Genomic DNA, 25135 nt, shown 5'->3' with positions numbered 1-25135 from the left:
AACTCTCTGCCAAAGGAGGTCTGGTCGGGTCCCTCCCTACTGTCTTCCCAACGACAAGTGAAGACATTTTTATTTAGGCAGGCTTTTGAATTTTAATTATGGAGTCACAGTGTGTGACATTGTGTTTTTGTTGTTGTTGGGTCCCTTCAAGTTGTTTCCAACTTATGACATCCCTAAGACAAAACCTATCCTAGGGTTTTCTTGGCAAGATTTGTTCAGATTTGTTGTTTGCCATTTCCTTCCCCTGGGACTGAGAGCATGTAACTTCCCCAAGTTCACCCAGTGTACGCTCTGTGTGTGTGTGTGTGTGTGTGTGTGTGTGTGTGTGTGTGAATGTGAGCGCATATATATATATATATATATATATATATATGGGTGACCCATTGGGCATGTCACACTCTCTCAGCCTCAGAGGTTGGCAATAGCAAACCCTCTCTGAAGAAATGTGCCAAGGAAACCCTATGATAGGCTTGCCTTAGGGTCCCCATAAGTCAAAAATGACTTGGAGGCACACAATAACAACAACATACATACATACATACATACATACATACACACATACATATGCACACACACAGTCCTCCCTCCGTTCTCGCAGTCTTTGGATCAGTGTCCATTGCTTATGTGCGAGGGACAAACGGAGGGAGAATGAATGGTGCGCATGCTCACGGCGTGCGCCCATGCTTATATTCAAGCCAGTGGGGCTTGAATATAGGCGAAACTCCGTTTTTGCAAAGGGATCCAGAATGGATCCCCTGTGAAAAAGGAAAGACATCTATATAGAGAGATCTTTTATTGGAACTGTGTTTTAAATGTATTTTAAATGTTTTAGCTGTTTTCAGTCCAGTTTTTAATAACACTGATGTTTAATTCCTTTTTCACTTTTGTAAGTTAGTATTTTAATTGGACCTTTTAACAATTATTGTAATCCACCCTTGTATCTCATTTAGGGAGAAAGGAGGGATATATTATTATTTATTATTAACCTTTATTTATAAAGCGCTGTAAATTTACACAGCGCTGTACATACAATCTTTTTAATTGGACGGTTCCCTGCCCTCAGGCTTACAATCTAAAAAGACATGACACAAAAGAAGAAGGGAGTGGTGGTGGCGAAGGGGCCTTTCTAGTAGGATAATGCATATAAAATACATAGCAATACAGGAAATGATTCAATAAAACAGACAACAAAAGAACAACAAAAAGCAAGTGACAATTATGCAATGCCTGGGAACGCTTCTCTGAACAGGATGGTCTTCAGCTCTGTTTTGAAGCTGGTTAAAGAAGTGATGGCTCTTGTTCGCGGGGGAAGAAGGTTTCCAGGAGTGAGGGGCAACAAGGGGAAAGGGCGAATCCGAGATGGGGCAGAGGAAATCCTGGGCTGGGACAGGAGACCTTGATTACCAGAACGGAGGGCCCTGTGGGAAGGTGAGGAGAAAGAATGGTGTGATAAGTAAGGAGGGGCCAGCCCATGGAGGCTGTTTAATGTCGAGAGCAAGGAGCTTAGACATGACGGAAAGGGAGGGGGGAGCCAGTGAAGGGATGCCAAAACAGGAGAGATGTGGTCAGAGCGTGGGTGGAAGTGATAATGCACGCAGCTGAATGCTGAACAGAAATTAGAGGACGGAGGTGAGAAAAGAGGAAGCCCAGCCAGGAGGCGTTACAGAATCACGTTGTGAATCACTAGCATGGACCAGGATCTTGGCAGTAAGGCGAGAGATTGGGTCGGATTTTGCAATATTCAAAAAGAATCTACAAGCCTTGGCTGTGGTCTGGATCTGAGGAACACGACGAGAAGAAGTCAAATAAAGCAAGACTGCAGGCAGGCTTGTGGACTGGTGACTGGATGTTGCCACAGAGACAGAAAAGGAGGTTGAAGGTTTGCTTAGGAAAAGACAAGAAGGTCTGTCTTGGACATGTTGAGCTCAAACGCCGATGGCGCTCCACTGTGCGAGACAGCTGTAGGCAAGACAAAATTTGCTGTTCAGGCCTTGGAAAGAGGTCAGGCGGAAAGAACAACTGGGTGTCATCGGCAATAACAGTGGTAGGAAAACCAAAGAGCTAATGATTTTATATAGTGAAATAAATAAATAAGTAAAATCCACATTCCACCTAGGATTCTGTGAGACCAGCGTTCAAATCCCCATCAGCCATGGAGACCCTCCTAGGTGACCCTGGGCAAGTTACATTCTCTCAGCCTTAGAGGAAGTCAGTGACAAATCCCCTTTGAATAATATTGCTGATGAAAGCCACATGATTGTTGGAATCATCTGTATATCCAAATAGAGCCAGTTAACCTTTTTGGACGATAGCTGTTGCTGTCCTAAAAATACTTTGCAACCTCTGAGAAGGCTGTCCTGGTGTATACTTATAGAAAACGAACACTCGGCAGCAACCCTCTTTCCCTAGTCTGCATTTGGTTTTTAAAACACTATTTATAACTCTGCTGCTTTGCTAAAAGTAGCTTATCACAGCTTTTTCTTAGAGCTGTTCCTAGAATGCAACAGCATTCAGACCCCAGATACACATTTTTCCTTCCTGCGAACTTTGAGGTCTGAGGGAAGCAGTGCATCTAAACAAACAGCTCCCATTTCTACCCCCTGTAAAAAACTGAAATGAATTGTATGATATCCATAGCTGTTTGTAGATGCTGATGTTCCCTTCCCTCCTCCGCAGACCCTGGCTGAATGCACAGCAGAGATGGATCCAGAACACCTGGACGCTTATCACATAGTGAGCAAACCGTGCCCGCGCGTCTGCTATGCCACCCCGTCAGATTGCAGTTCAAGCGCCGGGCAGAGCATACGTCAATGCCTTGGTCTCCACTGCGGCCGGCAGGGAGCATGAAATCCTGCAGGTCGAGCGCAGTGGCACAAATTCCTACGTTCCCAGTATGCTCAGTGAAAGGTAACTCTAGGTCACTGGAGTTGGGCTGGATGGCCCTTGAGGTCTCTTTCCAACTCTTGATTTGGCGTGGCCAAATGTGGCCATGGACCCCAAAGTGTGAACCTGAACTCCCAGCCTCTCCTCAAAAATTAAAAACATTTTCCTGTTAATTTTTGGGTGAAAACTAGCAAAAACGATCCAAGTTGCCACAATGCAGCTGTTTTTTCTTCCCCCCCACACCCGAGCCCCCAAAGCTCACTGAAAAACAAACAAAGTTGGCATAAATCATACAAAATGGCAGCCAGAAGGATGAATGTATTCTGGCACTCCGAAACACAATGGTGTGGCCCACCAAAGAGAAGCCCAGGAAAAGAGATTCCACCCTCAACATTAGGAGGAACTTCCTGACAGTAAGGGCTGTTCAACACAGTGGAACAAACTCCTTCCTCAGAGTGTAGTGGAGTCCCCCTTCCTTAGAGTCTTTAAACAGAGGCGGATGGCCATCTGTCTGGGGATGCTTTCATTGGATTTCCTGCATGGCAGAGGGGGTTGGACTGGATGGCCCTTGATTCTAATGGCCCCACTCCCTTTGCACACCGTTGGACTGGATGAATGTGGACTGTTTATTCTTAGTGCCATGATCCAGCCATGTTAAACACAGCGTGTAAGTGTCCTTGGCTGTATTGCTTTTAGGTCCAATTTCTAGGCTGGAATTGTGTTGATGAACTATCTTGGCACAACTATTCGGAGAAAGCCAGAAGCAAAGGGCACAGTGGCCATGAAAGCAGTCCATGCTCTGAGAAATAAGTTGGCTCAGATCTGGTTGGCTCAAACAGAGGTGTCACTCAGGGTTGGTGTCACTTGGGTGCGGTAACACATGGTGTCATCCCCCCATTGATAGCCTCCTGTTTCACACCACTGCAGAATCCTTAGCAATCTTTTTTTGCACTCATATACTCATAAATCATAATCCCATATAGCACTCAGTGTAATGCTATCGTTGTGACATAAACAACTAGCAACATAAATTATACTTCAAATTGCAAATACAATTCCACAACCTAAATGTATTTACATATGCATAGTGAAGATTTTGATTAAATGTGATTTTTTAAAGAAATGTTAAAGAATATTTTTAAAAAATCAAAAACTTAAATTTTCTTAAAAATTAAAATTGAAACATTCTGGGGCATCTCCTTCTCTCCATTGAGCTTCCCTCCACTCCCACTCATCTTTAAAGCATTTTAAAGGGAAGCAAATGAATGCCACCGGCCATTTCTGCCCAAAAGTAGGTGTTTCAGAGCAGTGGTATCACCTTATGGTGTCAACTGGTGCTCTCCCGCATCCCCCACACCCCCTTAGTGACACCACTGGGCCAAACCTCCAGTGGTTCACAGATATAAAAACAGGACATGTGGGGCTGAGCACATAAAGCATGGCCAAAAGGGCCAGGCAAGAACATTCTGTTGCTTTCCCCTGAACAGAGCACCAGGAAGAGCTGAAGGCCCTGACGTCGGAGTCCTTGCAGCAAGTGGTGACAGCCAAGAGAAGCTCCTGCCCAGCAAGAGACGCTTCAGGGCAGCCAGGAAAAGTAAGAGTCCATCACACAGAACTGGATCATCTGGCTCAGGAGAAGGCTCTGATTGCCAGTGGGCAGCAGCAGGTGGCACAGCTTGATTGAGTCCATCACAAGAAGGATGGGTGAGGGCAAGGAGAGGAAGCAGGCCGGCCAAAGCAGCTAAGGCTGGGGGGAGGAGATTCTTAGGGTCTTTTAGTGAATCTCAAACTTGTTATACATGCCATCAAACAAATTCAATCATGACAACGTATAGGAGAAAATTCAAAGTATTAGCCATGTTAGTCTGTAAAATCAGTATGTAAAGAGATCTTGTAGCATCTTTGAGACAACTAGAAGAAAATGTGGCAGCACTGAGATGTATTGCATTTGCAATCTTGAAGGCACTCCAGGCTCTATGTTTTCTCTCAGTCTGGCTTCTAAATCTAATCGTACTTAAGAGAATAATTTAGGTCTTAGTGTTATTTCTACTTTCATTTTTTTTTTGCAACTTTTAGCTAATAATTAAGCAATATTTCTTCTTCATTTTACCATACATTGTAAAAGGACTCTCTTGTGCGTACTGTATTTAAGAATGATTTTAAATAAGATTTAATTAGTTTAATTCTGTTTGTTATTACTGCTGTTTTTTTCATCTCCATTCCAATGTTTTTAACTACTGTCTTTTTGTGGCCATTTTGAGTCCCAAAAGGTAGGATGTAATAAAGTTAGGGATGTTTGATGGAGGATGGTGGAGAAGAAAGTCAATGAAAGAGAAATGAGTAAGAAGAAAGCTGTTAACCCCAGGTTGATTAACCAGGTTGTTTTCTGTAGTCCTACCTTTAGATACATGGACTACACAAACACATTGAACTTCTAAGATTATCTCAGAGCATCTGAGAAAACATGGCTATAGCTGGCCCTCCATATCTACAGATTCAACCATCCATGTTGAATATCCCCCCCAAAAGCACACCTTGGTTCTGCCTTTTATATAAGGGATACCATTTTACCAACCACTGTATTCATTGTATAATCCCTGTTGCACAACAATTCACAGGGCTTATGTTAAAGTTGATTTAGTAATCTTAAAGGTGTTGCACAACTTTGGTCCTGGTCCCCCGCCCCCTTTTGAATATGGCCTGAGGGTTGGGAAAGGAATTCCAACAGTTGGATTGCTGGTAGCCCTCTTTCTACAGAAATGTGAGCAGTCCCTGAACAGCCAGGATGCAGACTTGCAAGAGGGCCACCGAGCCATCCTCAGGGACCTGACCCAGTGCAAAACGAGCGCAGGAGGTGACTACTCCAAATAGGTTTGTAACAGAAAGCAGATCCCTACCATTCTCCTCATTCCTAACCCGACAGTTATTGTCTCTGAAAGATTCTATTAAAAAGCCAACCCCCCTCTCCGCTACCATTTTGTTCAGAGACCAATGAGAGTGTTTGTGCCTATCAGAACCAGACCCCGTAATTACGATGAGTTGATGTGGGGAAGCGGCAAAAGATGACGAGAGCTGGGACTGGTGCTTTACACCAGGACGCATGCCAGAGCAATGTGGAAGGCGGCTGCAGCACCTTTCAACGATTCATCAAACTGGGCGTAAAACTGAGCATTGGGATTGCATCTTGTATAGTCAGAAAGGTAACTGTCCTCCTGTGTTGCATGTATGTGCCTTCAAGTGTCCTTTTGATTGTATTGACTTTATTTCATAGGGCCTCTTTCTTCCTCTGAAATACTGTATACCAACAGCACCTGGTATTTTGTTGGCAGTCTCCCATCCATAATAAAGGTTTCATCTTCCTTCCCTGGATTCCTCCAATCGAGAATATCCAAAAACTAAAAATGGTCCTTTCAGGGGTGCTGAGGTAGGGCCCTCTTTGCTTTCTATTATGGATTGTTTCATGCTAGAAATTATTTAAAATATTGCATAATGACCTCTTCTAGTGTTTATAAGGTGTATGAACGAAATAATTTTGTTTTTAGACTTGGGCCCCCCCATCTCCAAGATATGGTTGTTGACAACGCCAAACCCAAAGGTGCTCAACAATGGCTCTTCTCATTTCCTGAAGGAATGAAGTAAGGTACCTGCCTTAGCAAGAAAAAAGAAAATGAAATGAAATGAAATTCACAGATATAGGCGCTGGGAACACCCGGCTAACAAGACTAATATGAAGGGTCTAGGAGTTCTAGCAGACAATGATCAACAGTATGATGCAGCACTAAAGGCCATGCAATTCTGGTGCATCACAGAAGTTAGTTTCTAGATCAAGAAAGTAATATGCCTGTATTCTCTGCTTTGTCAGGCCCACATTGCTCTACTGGCATTAATGTCATATTTATGCAGTGAGCACATGCAAGAGCATGTCTATGTTTGGTTGTTTTTTGGCTTGCCTACTTGATGTGTTCCTTTTTATTTAGCTCACACGGCTGTGTTTTTTGTTCACTACTTTGTTTATGTTCTGATAGAGGACTCCGAAAGTGTGTTGTAGGGTGTGGTTTTACTTCAGAGTCTGGGAAATGTTTGTTCTGCTCCTGCAGTCTCCGATCTTTATTGTCAGATCAAGTGTGCACCGTGGCATAGAATGTTCTGATAAAAAAGCCTTAAAGGAACTCAAACCCCAAGTGACATTTGGAAGTGAAATGACTTTCTTGTTTTCTGCTCTGCTACACCTCCTCTGTCTCCAGGTTCGTCTGAGCTCCATCTATCGCATTCTGCAGGCAGCTATTTCCTCCTGGCCTCTGATAATGACTTTCCTCCTTTCACGATACCTGGGCCTTCCGCGTGCCACGCCCCTAGTCCTTGTGTGTCATTGCGCTCGGAGCCAACCATGCGTTCCTTAGGTTTTATTGTCTCCACTCCCGGTGTCTTGGTGTTTGCTATTTGCAGGCAAGTATGGTCTTGACTTCTCTTCATCTTCTCTTCAACCCTACTTCATTTTCCAATGTCCACATGCCCAAATTTCTTCAATTCCAATGCGTGACACTCGAAGCTTTAGAGCAGTGCTAACAAAACAACAAACAAGCTTCATTTATACATATACCACTTCATCCGCCTAAGCGTTTACAACGTAAGTAATTGCCCTCAAAAACGGGTACCATTTTAGCGATCCTCCTGGAAGGATGCAAGCCTGGTCACGTGAGCCTTTGCTGGTCTGAACTCGCAACCTTGTGGTTTTGAGTGAGTTGGCTGCAGTACAGGCCATTGAACACGCGCCACCCAGGCTCCAGAAACAGAAATAAGCCACCTAGAGTTATTTACTTCCGCCTTCGGGCAACCCGAAGCAAACCTATCACTGGGGGGCGGGGCAAACTTGGTGGGCAAGGGCCTTCCTCGTAAGGCGGAAGAGTGTGATTAACAGTTAATACATTGCTTGCGTGAGGGAACGGGCGGCGGGGCAGAAGCGTCACGGGGCCGTTGACAAGGACAGAAACAAACAGATTGAGAGCTGGGCCAGGTCCTCCCCAAAGAATCTGGAAATGCATGTCGATGAGTGGAACAAAGGGACAGGCATTGCCATGTGACTTCCACTCCTGAAAGTAAAGAACGGCCCCGCCCCCCCCTTCATCCATGGACAGAAGTGACTATGGGAGCAAGGGGATCTGTTCCTGGGCCCAGTGCTGTTTCAAAATCTTTTTGTTATCAACTACTTGGATGAAAAATGGGGGGCTGCGTTATCAAATTGCAGATGACACCAAATTAGAGTACTAATACCCCCAGGGACAGGATCAAAATTCAAAATGACGCTTAACAGGTTGAAAGCTGGGGCAAAACTAACAAAATAATTTCAATAGGAGAAATTGCCATAGTTCAACTATGCACTGTTCATTATAGTGTCATAGAGTTGGAAGAGACCTCAAGGATCTAGTCCCAAATCCCTGCAACGTAGGAAAGGCAAATCAAAAGCAAATATTCCAAAAGATGTCGTCCAGCCTCTCTTAAGGACCTCCAAGAAAGAGACTCCCGCATGCTCTGAGGCAGCAGCAGCATCTTCCCACGTATCCAAACAGCTCTTATGGACAGGAAGTTCTTTTTAATGTTTAAGTGAAACCTCTTTTTCCTGGTACGTTGCATCCATTGCCTCCATTGGTCCCTAGTCTCGAGCAGCAGAAAACAGCTGTTCCATCCTCCATATTTCGGGGTAGGCAACCTGCGGCCGAGGGCCGGAGGCGGCCCGGCGAGGGCCTTGGACCGCCCAGCCCGGTCCCCTCCGCCGATTGCCGCCAGGGCCCTTTGTTGGCGTCTTGCGCAGGGGCAGGTGGGGCATTGTCTAAGAGAAGACGCAGAAACATGCATTTATCTTAACATTTTTTTAAAAATCAGCAAATTTGGTTCGTGTGGTCCTTAACGTTTTATTAAAAAAGTGCCCTTCCCCCATTTTGGAAAAGTTTGTCCTACATTGTCCTGGTCTTATTTATTATTTAAAGTTTTTATTTTTATTTTTTATTTATTTAGTTGGCTTCGCCCCCCAGTGGTCTGAGGGACAGCAACCCGGCCCCCGGCTCCAAAGGGTTGCCTACCCCCCTGCTCCATATGCTGTACCCTTGAATATTTCAACATGGCCATCAGATCACCCGCGTTAGCGTTCGGTTCTCCAGGCTAATCATACCCAGCCCCCATCACAGGCATGGCGTTACCCTGTTAACCATTTTGGTTGCCCTCCTTTGGACATATTGTGTTGTCAAGATCCTCTGAAAACTGTGATGCCAGAAACTGGATCACAATACGCCAGGTGAGGTCTAACCAAACAGAAGAGAATGGTACTATTACTTCTCTCGATATAGACCTACACTCCTATTGATCAGCGTAGGATCATACTGGCGTTTTTAGCTAAGGCTCACACTGTACTCAGTTCAGTTTGTGTCTACTAACACTAACCAAGAACCCTTTCATCAGTAGTGCTGTCACGGCAGGGTGTCACCATCCTTCCTATCTGTGCATTTCATTTTCTCTGTCTAAGTGCAGTACAACTCACATTCCCTGGCAAAAATGTGATCGTGGCGAGCTTGGGACAGCTGTACAAGGATCCAGATTAATCACAGAGGAGAAACCTTGACTTATCAAAATGGCTCGATACCCTCCAGGTGCCAGAGGCAATCTTCTTCTGTAGATCAATTGCTGGGGAAATGAGAGGGAGAGTGAAGTGGTACCCTCTGCTTTGGGGCTCCATTTGGGGAAACTAGTTGGCCACCATTGGAACAAAAATGCTGGATTTAGTTAGTGCCTTTGCTTTCATGCAGCATGGTTGTTTCTTAATGTTCTATGAAGCTGATGTTAGCTTCTTGAAGAGAGCTGGAGAAAGTTTGGAAGAGGCGACTACATGTCAGTGAGCAATCATGGGAGAAGGATGCGCGGTGGCTTGGATTGGGACAGAAGGTGAATTGCCATGGGTATTAGGCCAGAAACAACATGTTTTGTAGACTGGGTACAAATTAGGCTATCTCAAATACATTGAGTCTCCCTTATTCCAGAATTTCAAATCAAAATACTCCCCAAAAAATTAAAAAATAATTTAGAGTGGCTGAAATAGTGAAACGTTTTGCTTCGGGGGAGCAATGTACCAAACTTTGGTTTGAGCACAACATTATTAAATATTGTATAAATTACCTTTAGGCTATGTCATAAGCTGTTATGAGCAGAATAATTTTGTGTTTTAGATGCGAGTCCCATTTGCAAGATATCACATTATGTACATATATGCAAATAGAGGGTATAAGAATCCAGAATACTTCGGCCCGCATGTTGGATAATAATATATATTTCCCACTTATTTTGTAAGAAACAATCAAAGCAGCTTCCAACAAATTAAAAGAATCAGATGGACAGAGATAACAATAGTAAAATATATACACCCCCCCGTTAAAAAGAATTATAACTGTTCTAAGATTAAATTCAACCACAAGTTATATTAAAAATCACACAAGGATTAGAAACTAATTTTTAAACTTCAACTAGTTTTTGTTTTGAGCTTCCTGGCAGGAAGTTTGTCAACAAATGCCTGAAACTGCAGTATCATTTTTTCCTCTTTTGTTATTGAAAGGTATTATGGCTTAGATGGTTTTTCAATAGCACCCCTGTGCAGAAGGAAAGAGTAATAATAATATAAATATATCAATATAATAATATAATAATAATATAATAATAGGTTTTATTTATATACCGCCCAATCACTGGGAATCTGAGCGTGTTAACAATAGAGGGGATAACAGGACAGTTTCCGTGCGCCACAGGCTTACAATCCTACTAAAAGACACGAACACAAAGAAAGGGAATGGTGAGGGGGGGGGGGGAGGAAATCAGGGCCAGCATTCTTCTTCTCCCACTGAGTCCTTGACCAAGGCAATGGGACCGGAGGGAGGGCTCTTCTTCTTCCGGCGAGTCCTATGGTAACTGGGCCATCCTCTCTCCTCCCTCAGAGGCGACGATGACAGTTTAGGAGGGAGGAGCGCCTCTCTTCCAGCAGATCATCGCCAAAGTTTAAAAAACGTGGTGGCAATCACACAAATAGTACAATAGGAATTGTGGGTGCCATTGATCTCTATTTTGGGAGAAAGGTGGTATAGCCATAAATAAATAATGGGACTGCGTTGACTGATGGCAAACGCTATCAAGAAACCTGATACGATGCAATTGTAGTAAATGCATTCAGGAGAAGCAGAGAATGATGGACTGATAGATCAAAGCAGAGTTGTCGGCACTGAAACATGTGTTGCTGGGCCCATTAGTACAGAAAATCTTGACGGTGGGAAATAAGTGTTGCTGTTGAGGGGAAAGGTTAAACAGTATAGCCTAAAATCCTTCTTCAGTGGTGAGATGATGTTAATGCGTAAAGATGGTAGTTTTTGGACATATGGGCCACCTTACATTAATGTATGACGCCTAGTCCGCATGTTGTTATGTTTTGCACGAGGCATAATCCCCGTTATCCCCCTTTCCATTTCTTTTCTTTTCATTTTTTATTTAACCCATTCTCTTTTCTTTTAATCCATGTTTTCCGCCCCGTTCCCCCTTTTTTCTTTAAGGATACATCTCTTCTTGCTGGCAGGCTACCCTGTCAGTGTTAAACTACAAACAACTTTTTTATAATTTTGTATATTTTTAAATAATAATGCATTTATATGAGTGTATTGTAAGTTGTTTTATAGTATTGTATTTACTGTTGCCTTTTATGTGGGTTTTCTTTTTTAATTGTGTTGTGTATGTTACATGTACTCGCCTTAAGGAGAGGTAAGAAAGAAATTAAGAATTTATTTTATTAGGACTACTACTCTGCCTTTTTCCAATTTTTATTTTTTTTTTTTTGCTTTTTCGTCCTCGACCCTTTCTGTCTTTCTCTCTGTTCAATTTTTCCCCTCCTCTTTTTTTATATTTTAAAAATCCATAATAACAGATAACACAATGGCCGAATTAACAGCCTCCTGCTTTGGCATCCACCCATATCTTTGAGGACTGTCCTTATTTCTGTGTGGCAGATGGAGCCCACATGAAAAGGAGTCCCTAGAGAAGGGGTGACCGACTTTTGTGCAGTCCCCCAGAGACAGGGCAGGATAGCACAATGCTGTTTTCAGCAGCCTGGAATCCTCCCGCAGGGTCCTCCTTCCCATGGCACCAACCTTCGCCTCTCAGTGTTGGCCCGCTCCCCCAGACAAAGAGTATCTCAGAGACGCGAAGATGAGAAGAACAAAGATTATAACAAAGTTAAGATATGTTTGAGCTTTGGTCGCTTCGCTCCCAGAATCCGAGACCAATGGACAAGATCACTGACTTGGGATCGGTGAGTTTTGAAGGGCGAAGACACCTGGAGAAGTGTGAGGACCTTTGTTTTAGGGACATGCAAGGGGCAAGTGGCAGTTCCCCAGGCATGGGACAGTGAATCTCCTCCAGGTTTTCATCCAGACAAACCAGATACTGAACCTATTGTGCCAAATATGGTGAACACCTTGGATCATGCCTTCAAATTACAGATGAAACCTGGAGTGGTATCACAATCCCACTGACATGGAAGGCACCACAATTATTGTCTGTAACCGAGAGCAGGGATCCTGTGGTCAAGGGGCACTCTTACAAATACAGTCCATGTCGGTATCTGGGTACGAGTAACCATGGTTTCATTTGCCCACCGCCCGCTCCAGGAAAAAAATAATATTCTAGGTCATCGGAAGGTCCGCCTTTGCAAATCGAGAGTGAACATTCAGTAGAAGTTGACCATAGATTTTGCACTGGAGGACTTCCAGATACCACTTCTCCAGGCATCTGGAGGTCCTCCAGCACATCTAGGGCTACAGTCTGGCCAGAAATATAGGTGTTCAAACCATTATTATTTGGTGTTTCACCATCCTGCCTAGGTCCGGATGCAGGGAGCGGACTGTACTTCATCTTCAGTGGCTCATGGGGGAAGGAGTGTGGTGTTGCAGTATAGCTAATGTTGAGATCTGCTTCTGAGCTGCTTTCTTTATCAGCAGCTGTCCTCCTCTTCCCCTACAATTGCTTACATGTTATTGTCCTAGCAATTCCTTGGAAGAGATTCCAGCATCGGGTTCACCCTTCCACTGTTTCCCCAATTCAAGGTCTCTTCCCCCAACGAGTCCTGGTCAGTGATATGTAAGTAATAGGAGCCTGGCTGTCCCTATTGTGACGATGGATGGCAATAATGGATGGGCTGGAAGGAAGGAAGGGATCAAGGTGGGGGACAACTTGAGAGTGATGACTAACTGTTAAGGTACGAGAAGGTCACCTGTTATCATTCTGATCCCAGAGCGCTTTTAATGTGCCATAATCTCAGGGAAAACACCTGGAATGATTTTATCTCAGCAGTGATCTCAGAGAATGTTAAGGAGAGGGAAACGGCCTTTAAGTCGCTGTTGATCTTTTGTCATTTTCAAGGTCCCGTGTTCAGCATCTAAGACCACGCTGCCAAGGGTCAATCGAACCCCGGGCACCTTGCAGGAAAAAGCCATCCTCAGGCCACGTCTATTGCCAGATTCATGAATCGGGTCATCATCTTATGTTTCTAATCAGCAAGGTTTTGCTTTCCTTGACATGGATAGATCTTAGAAATAGCAAAGGTGTAATTGACAGACTCGAACTTGAGGACTCCCATCATATTGCCCGTGCAAATGGAGAGGTTCTTTTTTTTAAAATCAATCAAAATTATTATTTTTATATTGGTAGACTCCAAGTGATAATGAAAGTCAACATTTTCATGATCGAGCTCACATCTGACCTCTCAGACACTCCCTTATAATAAGGGATTATCGTCTGGACTGTGAGGTGAAAGGTTGTGGCTGAAGTAAAAAAAGATTTCCAAGCTAAACAGCCTGCAACCTGAGCCCTTGTGGTTTCTCCACAAAATACAGATTTTAAAATGTCTGTTCACGTCTGGATGTACTTGGCACAATTCTAGCTGAACAAAACCTCATCTACCTCTGCTGTTCCCTTCTCCAGGGGAACTTGCCTTACTACAAGGAGACCAAAGATGCTGCTTATGTGAACTTTTCATACCATTTTTTTTTAAAAAAATAAACTTGCCATGTGCACACTTAATAAATGTGTTACAAGAAAAATACATCATGTTATCTTGGTCTATCCTGGGATGGAATCAGGTAGCCTTGGCAGATGCAGTCCCTGTAGTTTCCCAGCATTCATTACATTGGCGAAGGCTGCTGGAAGTTGACAGTCCAAAAAAACAAAAGCCTATTGATTCTAGACTGGCAGCAATAGAAGTGTAGCACCTATTAGGGAGTTAATAGAACCACTCTGTTCTGCTTTGATCACCACACAACCTCACCTGGAAACTGTGTCTGGATGTGTCCAGTTTTGAACAATCACAGTTCAAGAAGGATGTGGCCAAGCTGAAGCATGTCCAGAGGAGGGAGACCAAAACAGTAAACCATGCCCTAATAAGGAGCGGGTTAAAGGGCCTGGGGAGCTTTAAGGCTTGTAGAATCATAGAATTGGAAGAGACCAGCTGTGGCCCATTGCGTCCAATCTATGCCAAACAGGAACAGAGTTGTCGTCAGAACATTTCTTTTCGGCGCATGTAGCTCTCCTTTCTTGAAACTGCATCTTCCCTAATTATGGTCCGGAATTACTAAACTAGTCAATGTCCATTTCCGCCCACCTTAACAGCTTTCCTACTGCCTTTGTCCATCCACTATAACCACTGAACTTGTCACTCCATCGCCATAACCACAAGTTTTTGCATTTCTAAGCTGAGGCATAACAGTCTATAATAAAGGTCTTTCTTGGCACCAGTTCCTTTTAACTGAGGAATAGATCAAGGGAACAGTCGGGCCAATAATTCCTGACCCCAGTGCTTTACCTGGGTTTGGTCCCCAGGTCAGCACAGGGACAGGTGAGTGTGAACATCCACCACCCCCCCCCCCCCCACGCTGACCTGGACAAGCACCAGCATGGCGCTCCTGACCTTGCCCACAATTCACTGGTACTGATAAAGCTTCCCATGCTGCATCTGAGCAGAAAGGGGCGCGCTGGCCATATTCATTGGCCAGACAACCTATTTCCACAGCAGATGGCAGTGACTGTTGGGGTTCAGTAACCTTAAATAACCAGTAAGGATGCAATGGGAGTCGTGGGTAAACAAAACAGCCAGGTTCACTCTCCATCACTGCTCAGGTTTTTCCATAAACTGCAAGCAAACCAATGGCCCATTGGAACGCGGGGGCATGTCCCTGTTTTTCCCCCCAGGATCAGGCTGTATAATGGCCCTAAGTTTGGGGGTTTGTTTTGTTTTTGTTTTTGTTTTGCCTGTATCAGCTGAACAGACATGTTTAAATATCTCTTATCTCTTCCTCTCTGGTGTTTTCAGTTACATCGATCAATAACAAAATCCCATCTACCTCTATTTCCCCTGCTCCCCTCTAAAAAATGTCCTTATCAGCTGAAAGAACCAAAAGAAGTGCACTATCCACTTATTGTATTAATTCCTAACAATGTGAAACTTGCGACATGCACTACTAATAAATGTGTTAAAACGGGGATGGGGTGATGTTAGCTCGCCTGTTTCTGGCCAGACTGTAGTTCCCGGCATTCCTTAACACTGGTCTGGCTGCTGGGTGCCAACAAATGAGGTACCTCCAGTTTATTTAGCATGCCCTGCTTGAGGTCTTATAGGCTCAGGATAACATGACTCCTTCACACGTGTATTTCCACTTTTCACACTGATTTTCCGTTTAACAAGCAGTTGTCCTTTTCCCAAAATCATGTCAAATATGTGCTAAAGTAATAGGCCTCAATTGAGTCTTTGGCTTCATTTTCTCTGAAAATCCCATTTGATTTAGAGATGGTCCATGATAGCGAGAGAGCTGTCCTTTAGTTCCACATTTCAAAAACTGAGACTCTAGACAAGAGAAAGCAAATGCCAATGAAAAATAATGGCCCTGCCCATAGGCAAGAGATCGGGCAGAGGCTGTTTTTTATCCCCCTTTGCTGGTTAATGATATGCAGAAGAATATGAAGAAAGGAGGATTGGACTTGAAATAGGATGAGAATTGGAGGAGCAACATCCAACGGAAGATAATGCAGAGGACAACATATTATTGCAAAAACTAGCAAAGACTTTGGATGACTACCGAGAACAGTGCAAAGGCAGGTTACAGTTTAAGAAGACAAAAAAGAATGATCTCACTCAGCTTATTCCCTCACTTGAAAGTAACAAAGACACTGGAATACGGAGCTAAAAGTTTCCGATACTTTTGGCTCAGTCATTAACCAAAATGCAGACTCTCCAGAATCAGATAAAGAAGACGTGGAAAGGAGCCATGAAGGAAACAAGGTAATTTGACAAACCACCAAATTAGGGGGATAGCGAATACCCCAGAGGACAGGATCAGAGTCAAAATGACCTGAAAGAGACTAGAAACTTGGCCAAAGTAACAAAATGAATTCAACAGGAGAAAAGTACTGCACTTAGGCAGAAAAATAAAATTCCAGATATAGATGGGTTGACCCGGGCTGAAGAAACTACGTGGGAAAGGTATCTAGAGTCCCAAGTAGACTACAGTTGAACATGAGTGAACAGTGTGATGCGCAGCTAAAAAGGCAAATGCTATTTAGGCTGCATGCAATAGAAGTATAAGTGTCTAGACAAGAAAGTAAGAGTGCCACTGTATTCTGCTCTGGTCAGGGCCCCACCTAGATGTGTGTCCAAGTTCTGGGCACAACAATTCAGAAAGGACATTGGAAAAACAGGAGCGGGTCCAAGGAGGGACAAAAATGGTGAAGGGTCGGGAACCATGCCCTATGAGAACGACTTAGGGAGCTGGGGATGTTGTTAGACCGGGAGAAAAGAAGGTTAGAGGTGATATGAGGCCCTGTTTAAATATTTGAAGGGATGTCATATTGAGAGGGAGCAAGCGTGTTTTCTTCTGCTGCTCCAGAGACAGACCCGGAACAATGGATCAAGCTACAGGAAAAGAGATTCCACCTCACATTAGGAAGGAACTTCCTGACAGTAAGGCTGTTCGACAGTGGAATGCACCGCCCTCGAGGTGAGAGAGTTCCTTCCGTGGAGGGCTTAAACGAGCTGGATGGCCATCTGTCGGGATGCTGTGATTTGATTTCCTGCAGGGAAGAATGGGTTGGATGGATGGCCCCTGTGGTCTCTTCCAACTCCCCTATGATTCTGTGGATTCTATGAGGTAAGGATCCTCAAGTATGTTTTTGTGTTGAGGGTGTCTTGGTCGTCCCTCCCATTTTAGGGCACCATCAGCTGAAACTACCCCCCCTTGATGGCAAATGACAACCTGCTCCCCAATGTCAGTGGAAACTTGGAATCCATTAAAGTAGCTAATCAACCCTATTCATTGTTTCAGAGAAGAAACTGTTTTTGATTGAACATTGGCCCCACATTGTTCTCGAGTAACCTGCTTGCTAACAGGAGAGGAATTAGGGCACCACGCATTAGGGATGATACCAAGGGCGTTAGCAGACAGAACCATGGGGAAAATAGCTTTTTACTTAGACAGCAGTACGCTTTTTAGTGGAAGCAGATTTGTAAATGAAATAAGAAAGGACAATTTTATTTTAAGAATTTATTTACGATGGTTCCTCCTTGGCCAGAAAAAGTGAGATTGGGGGATGAGGAATAAAGCAACTGCTTGCTGAATTAAAAGGAAAGGAACCTGTGCCGTTCCATCTTGAAGTCGTAGCTACTTCCAACTCCCTTTTCACACAAGATCTTCAAAAATGATCATCAGTACTAACTTAAGAGTTTGCTTTTAAGGACACAAGCAATTAAAACAGTTTCCCCCACAGAAGGTTAGTGCAACATTACATCCCAGACCCACAACTGCATGACGATAACCCAGACAATGGTTGATTCCGAGTTAATTGAAGTCCGTTTGTCCTGCAGGCTACACACCTTTTGAGCAGGAGATGAGGGGAATTTTCTGTGCTGCACACAAACGACGCCTGCACTGTCGTTGGTTTTGCACTGCTCGGCCCCTTCTAGGAAAGGTAAGACATTCATGCCCACCGGATCCTCTTGCCTCTACACTCATGCCCGTAACCATGGCTTTTTGACTACAACAACCAGCAAGTGGCATGTGAGCTGGAGGGTGCTGAGAGTTACAACACACAAAAAATCAAGTCTTCGTCCAACTTCGGTCCTGCCCTGGCAAGAAACAACAATCGGGCATGAGGCGTTCTGTGAAGAGAACAACTGTTTCTTCTCATCATCCAGATGCAGAGCTCGCCTTACTGCTAGCAGCCTAAATTGTAGAAATCAGGAGGAAGGAAAGAACTTTGTGCCCCAGGGCTCGAAATAACAGGAATTCTGAAACAGTCAGAAGTCCTTGTCAAGTATTTTGTTTTTTGAGGTTTTCAGACAAAACAGTACAGGTGAAAATGCAAGCTAGCAAAATATAAGGATCCCCTGCACTAAATAGTTCCTCTCAGCACGGGATTCAGGTTAGAGGACTCTTCCCAAAAGTAGATGGTTTGGGCAAAGTAGGTTGCTCTAGAAAAAGGGCAGGGAGGACAGTGTGACTATTTGACATGTAAACAGTGGCGGAGCCAGTCAACCCACTCTCACTTTTCAAGAGTACCCAAAGCCATTCTTATCAAGTATTGCTACAGCAAGGAAAACAAGAAGTCCCAACCACCCAGGACACAAGGCATGCAGTAGTAAGCTGGCTCCATTTTTTCAAAGCTCTACGGCCACCCCTGCGTTGGAAGAAAAAGTGTTGTTTGCAGTCTCTGTTCCAATGCCCCAAATGGTCCTTTTTATTCACTCTTTTGCTCGCAGGAAAAGGGTGGACCTGAGTCTTGATGCAAAATGGCTGGAATTTACCCACCTATCCGTTCCTTTTTGTCATTCTGGCGATGGCATAGTTGGCAACAGAACCAGTCGCAGTTTCCTTCACAGCTGTGGGAGGAAAAGGAGAAAGGGGGTCAGGGCCCAAGAAAGGCAAGCCTTTCTAAGCACAAGAGCCTGGAAGGCTCTGGGATTGGCACGGGGCTGGAAACAGGTTTCCTGAGAAACTCAGCTCTAAATCAGGGGTTGGCAAAGTGCAGTTATGTGCACCACATGCTGCCCCCAGACCATGAGGCAATCAAAGTTTGCCCCAATTTGAATTCACAATTCAGGATGATACTGAAAGCTGAAGCGTGTCCAAAGGGGGAAAACCAAAAGGTTGGAATGTTCTGGAAACCAATAAAGCCCAGAAGGAAGACTTTAGCAGCGAGTATGCTTTAGCCTAGAGAAGAGAAGGTTAAGTAGAGGCAGCCCGGTTTAAATCTTTGAAGGAATGTCAAAACTGATGATGAGCAAGCGTGTTTTCTGCTGCTCCAAAAAATAGGACCGGACATGGATCAAGCTACAGGAAAAGAGATTCCTCCACCTCACATTAGGAAAGAACTTCCTGAACAGTAAAGACTATTCAACAGTAGGGCACACTCCGTCCTCGGAAAGGTGGAGTCGCCTTCGTTGGAGGTCTGTAAAGCAGAGCTGGATGGCCATCGAACTGGGTGCGTTGACGTGGAATGCCAAGCATGGTGAAGAGTTAGACGGGATCAGAGAATCAGAGAGTTTGGGAGAGAGCCGCAAGGCCATCCAGGCCAATCATTACCATGCAGGAACTCCCAATCAGGCCAGTGGGACTCCCCAAACGCGATTCCTAAGAAATACCATGCCAGACTCCTGTATAGGTTTCAACTTTAGCGTTAGAAATGACATTGAGGCATACCAGCAACAGAATTTTTTTTCACAGGATGAGATACAACCTTCCCCGTGCACAGGACGGTTTTCTTTCCTCCCTTCCATGTTGACTGAAGCCAACAAGGGCCTTGGCTGGTTCCATCACCTTGCTCCAAATGTGGGAAACTTGAAAGCTGGGAGGTATGTCGTCAGCTTCCTGTTACTCTACGGCTGTTTTCGTGACTGCCACAGACTTGGTTGGTCGAACTAGGAAAAGGCTCAGGTTAAAGAAAAAACCAAGGAAGCTCATAATTGGCCCTGACGCGCGGGAAGAAATGTTATGGCCTAGGAGCTGCAGAAGCTGCAAGTTCCTTCCATAAACCATCTCCAATATTTTATGTTGGAGGGACTTGGGACACAAAAGGTTTACAACTAAAAAAAGGTTGAGCACAAACCAGTTGGAACTAACTAAAAATATTTTTTTATTTTTTTTAAAATAGAATAAAATCCCATGATTTCAGATGATCAAAATTTTAAAAATAAGAAAGAAAGAAAGAAGCAACATTATTCTGGTTCAATATGAAAGACAGATTTTCATGGGGAAATGCGATACAAGACAGAGTCTCCCTTGTTGAAATCTGAAAATATTCCCTATTCCAAACCCAAACTTTTTTCATGAGTGGCTGAGAGAGTGACCCTTTGCTTCTGATGGTTCAGTGTACACAAACTTTGTTTCAGGCACAAAATTATTAAAAATATATGTGTCAAATTCAGGCTAAGTGAATTTAAGGTATATATGGAACATAGCAATGTTGTCTTTAGGTACTTTGGGTCCCAGCGTCCAGATTAGGTACATATGAGCAAATATAGGTATTCCAAACCCTCCTCGTCCCCAAGCATTTGGGATAAGTGGAGACTCACCTGTCTAGGGAGACAGGAAAATCCCATGTAGAGAAGTCATAGTGAGAGAGGCAACAAAAAGCAAGATGTAAATTTTTAAAAAATTGGGGGGGGGATCCAAAAATATATACATTAATAAATTAAATGCTTCATATCATTTGTACTAGGTACTAAATAAATAATATTTACAGTTAAAAAAAGAAGTAAAGGAATAGAAGCATTGATTCATTACTTTCTTTTTCTCAATCTCTTATTTGTAAATTTAAGCAAATTGCCATCAGTGAATTTTATTTTATAAAATCTAAGAATGAACACAACAAACTTTTTAACGTTTCTATGAAAAGGCCCCTCCCCTGAATCTGCTTTTTTTGTCTGTCAGATCAAAACAATGCTCATGGCTGAATCCGGTTGTTTAGAAGACACACTGAATCAATGGCGTTTACTCTTATGGTAGGCTCACCATTCTGCTGTTTATTCACTGGAGTTGGGAGTACCCAACAGAGGTTTAGGTCCAGGGGGGTTACTCTGGCAAAATAGCCCATTGTGGCATGAGCAAATGGGACTAGGACTCTGGAGACCTGGGTTCGATTTCCAGCGTGGCCAGGAAATCCTCTGGGAGACCTTGAGCAAGTCACACGCTTTCAGCCTCAAGAAAGGCAATGGCAAAAACCCCCTCTGAAGAAAATCTGGCAGAAAACCCCACACTTGGGCAACACCATAAGTCAAACAACTTGAAGTCTCATAAGAACACCCAATTAAACAAGAGCAGCCTTAAGGGAGGGGGTTGTGTTAATCTGGAGGCTGGAACAAAGGGGAAATAGTCAGCAGCTTCACATCTCTGTCTCACATCAGAATCGCATATTCCCTCAGCAATAATACTTGTATAAAAACAGGAAGAGTAATAAAAAGGCCAGATCCCTCCACTGAAACTGGAAACAGAGTTGTAAGATGAGCAGTTCCCCTTAGAAGTCATTCGAAAGATACAAGGAGCTCTCCCTTGAAGTCCATTGCCTTCATGATGGCCTCGTCTGATGCTTTCCCGTATGGAGACTTCGTCTTCTCTCCAAACTAAAGTCAGGAACCAACACAACCAGAACAATATTATGGGTTGGTTGGTTGGTTTCTTGCCCCTGCCCAGGCTTGGCAAGGCAGCGACAGGGTAACGATATAGATTAAAATGAAATATATAACTAGGCGTTAAAATAAAACACATAAAACAATAGGATTAAAATGACCATTAATACAGTAAGATTCATCCAGATTAAAATATCCCAATTTAAATCATACAGGGGCCCTTGGGTACCACACTGGATTTGGATCCAGAGCCCACGGTAGATACCGAAACTCGGGAATGCTCAAGTCCATGAAATACATGGCATAAATAAAAGAGTGCCCTTATATCAAAGAGACAATTTAGTACAGCAAACCTTACCAGCAGAACCAATGATGGTTTTCTACTTCGTCATACTCCCTTAATTCCCATATAACAGCGTGCCAGGTACTGCAGTGAGAAAACAGAACAGAGATGTGGATCAATTTTGGCCTCCCACACATACAGAACGCGATAACCTTCACAGAACTCCAACCATCACCCATGACAAAAAGAAGGCACAATCAAACACTGGTAGACGAGCAAACGCATCGCGAACCCCACCCAATTCTTTGAAATGAATTGAAGCAGCTGGACCGGGCTCTACAGGCTATATGGGTTTCCAGCTCAGACAATCAGAAGGGCTGCCAGGCCCGAAAACCCAGAGGAGTAAGGACAACAGCCACCCCAAAGGGAAGGTATGCTTAACATACATACGATCAAAGGAGTCACAGACAGAATAGAAAAGTGGTGAGGAAGCACAACCTGCAAATGGCTTACAACCAATGAAGAAAATCCAGCAATGCTTTGGCAGCCAAGGACCAGAGAGACTTTCCTCACAGCTGAGGAAGAATTTTATCGCATGCCATCAGCTGCGACAGTCTCTATAGGGACCAACCAAACGCAGGTGCAAACAAGAATCAAAGGAACAAGAAAGACACTGCAGACTGGGCCAGCCATAGAAAAATAAGCCGTTGCAGAACATGCCACATACCCATCCGAGCAAAATAGGTTTGAAACACCGAAGTTCTGGACCATGCAACCAATACCATTGTCCAGGATGCCGCAGGGAAGCCATTGAACCCACAAACAACCCTGGACAATTTCAACAGGAAGAGAATCCCTAAAGTAAACAAGGTTTGGCTTCCTGAAGCAAATAAGGAACCTCAGCAATGCAATGGAAATCCTCCCAGGGTCAGGGGGCTTCCAGCCAGACAATGATCATGAAATCAAACAGACACTAATCCTCACTCTTTTGCAGAGACCTCCCACCTCTGAGGCCTGCAGTAGCACAGAACAACCACAATGCAAATCACTCTGCATGTCCAGGTTTCATCGTATATAAGATCCCAAGCCCTTTCATGCCATCATTCGTCGGAAGATGCCATCCACAGATGCTGGCAAAACATCAGGAAGAAACTCTAAACATGGCCACATAAGCCTGAAAACCCGCAAAAAACCATGATGCCAGCCATGAAAGCCTTCGACTTCACATTAATAGGATAATAATAAATAAATAACATATTATTAGTATTATGTTAATAATTTGTAGCCCTTTTGTTACAGCTTTTTACAGTCAGGGTATTTTTTTTGTAAAATGGTGTTAAATCCAAATCAAAAATTCCATTAAAAAAAAATTCCATTCCTTTCTCCCCAACCTTCAGCTCCCATCTTCTTCCTAAATCTCCAGCTCGCAAGATTAACCAGAGAGTAAAAAATGGAACTGCCTCCTAGGCGGTCCTGTTCCCAGACTGTAAGGGCTGTGCCGTTTCATTCTGCAAAGAGAACAGAGAAATGATTAGAGAATGCCTCCCATTTCTGCCAAGTATCCCCAAGAAGCCCAAAAAGTTGCATCAGGTCTTTTCCATCCAAGCTTCTTCATGGGGAGGGATCCAAAACAGTTCTTCTGCAGACCAGGTCAGTCTTCTTCTCACAACCACACACAGGCGATCCAGGTGTGGGTTTTATTATTACAGTTTCCAAGAACCATGACCACTGGCCGTTGTTGAACCAAATTACTTTTAAAAAAGAAACGCCTGTTTTTTTTAATTATATATAGATATATATAGATGTGGTTGTGTGTGGTGTGTGGGTGTGTGTTGTTGTTGTTTCCAATTTATGGCAACTCTAAGTGAAACTTATCAGGAGTTTTCTTAGCAATTTGTTCAATTTGCGATTGGCCTTGTCCCACTGAGGCCTGAGAGAGTGTGACTTGGCCCAAAGTCACCCCGTTGGTTTCATGGCTCGCAAGGATGCGAACCCTGGTCTCCAAGTCAGTGTCCAACTCTCAGATCCCTCGACACACGGGCTCTGTATTCAAACAGTCATTCTTGTCCTAATAGAAGGGACATAATAATAATAATAATAAGAATAGCCCTGTGTATATGTGTGGCTATTAATTACGATTTTCCAACCCCTTAACTAAGCACGACTGTCTGAATTTAAACTTTTAACTTTAACAGTTTAATTGGAGTTGATTCATTTTAAGACCAATGTCTAGAGTCAGCTGCTTCGCTTGAATCCCTAATCTTATAGTGAAAAGTAATGCCATTCAGAATCAAAATCAATCAATTAATGTCTTCAATATGCTTGGATTTTTCTTTTCCTGTTTGTAGACTGATAGCGATCTAAGGCAGCTAGAGGGGTTAATTTTCTTATCCAAGAAAAGAAGTGTCAAGAACCTATGGGGGGAGAGACAGAAATGTAAAAGAAATATAAGATTCAGTAGGCAAGTTGACATTAATTAATAATTTTAGAGAGAGGGGGAAGAATAAGAATATAAGAACGCAAGAAACTTATGTATAACCTTATCAATATGTAAACAGAAAAGGAGATATAGCAGAATGTACCATGAAGAATGGTTGTTGTTGATTATTTTATGTTAATGAAAATTCAATACTACTTTTAAAAAAAGAAAAAAAAAAAAAAAAATCAAACAATCAGTCATTAACGTAGTTCAAACAACAACAACTTGCTAAGAGCCCATTTAGAACAATACTTATTTATGCTAATGACAGTAACATTCTGGATCTGGTTTAAAGCCACCAGCTCTGCTCCCAGGTCATAGCTAGAGCCATCCTTTTATACCTGGAATTCCAGAAAGGCTTCTTCATACCTCCAACTTTCCGGGGTGACCTGGGATGGTCCCAGTTAACCTCTGTCATCCCACTTTCTCAGCTGCTTTTTAAAAATGTCCTGTTTTCGCGTCATCCTCCCTTCCCCCTTTGCGCCTTGGCTGGCAAAATGCATTCAAGAGCAAAAGTGGTTTTGAACTCACCAGAGGGAGAGAATGGTTAAAGTTTTGGCCCTCCGGAACAAATTACATTAATTCCAGAGCTTCTCTGCTTAAAACTGGTAATTTTTTTTGTGTCGCTTTTTCTCATGAATAATATCTCTCTCGTGTTGCACAGAAGCCAACTTAACATGCCACGTACTAACTCTTTGCCAAGTTACTTTGTGGATGTCCTGGTAGAACATGGCCGTCCTCAATGTGGTAGTTTCATGAGGCCCAAGACATTGGTGGAAATGACGCAGTGAAGTGACATCCT

General features: G+C 43.5%; 1 protein-coding gene across 1 annotated transcript in view; it reads left to right on the top strand.

Annotated features, from left to right (window-relative positions):
- The window catches only part of LOC121929179 (protein brambleberry-like), a 41858-nt gene that overhangs the window by 4462 nt on the left and 12261 nt on the right, over positions 1-25135 (top strand). The window lies entirely within an intron of this gene.

This window comes from Sceloporus undulatus, chromosome 4 (assembly GCF_019175285.1).
Source record: "Sceloporus undulatus isolate JIND9_A2432 ecotype Alabama chromosome 4, SceUnd_v1.1, whole genome shotgun sequence".
In the NCBI taxonomy this organism is placed as follows: domain Eukaryota; kingdom Metazoa; phylum Chordata; class Lepidosauria; order Squamata; family Phrynosomatidae; genus Sceloporus; species Sceloporus undulatus.
The sequence above is the reverse complement of the archived record's forward strand: the minus strand, read 5'-3'. Positions and strand labels throughout refer to the sequence as shown.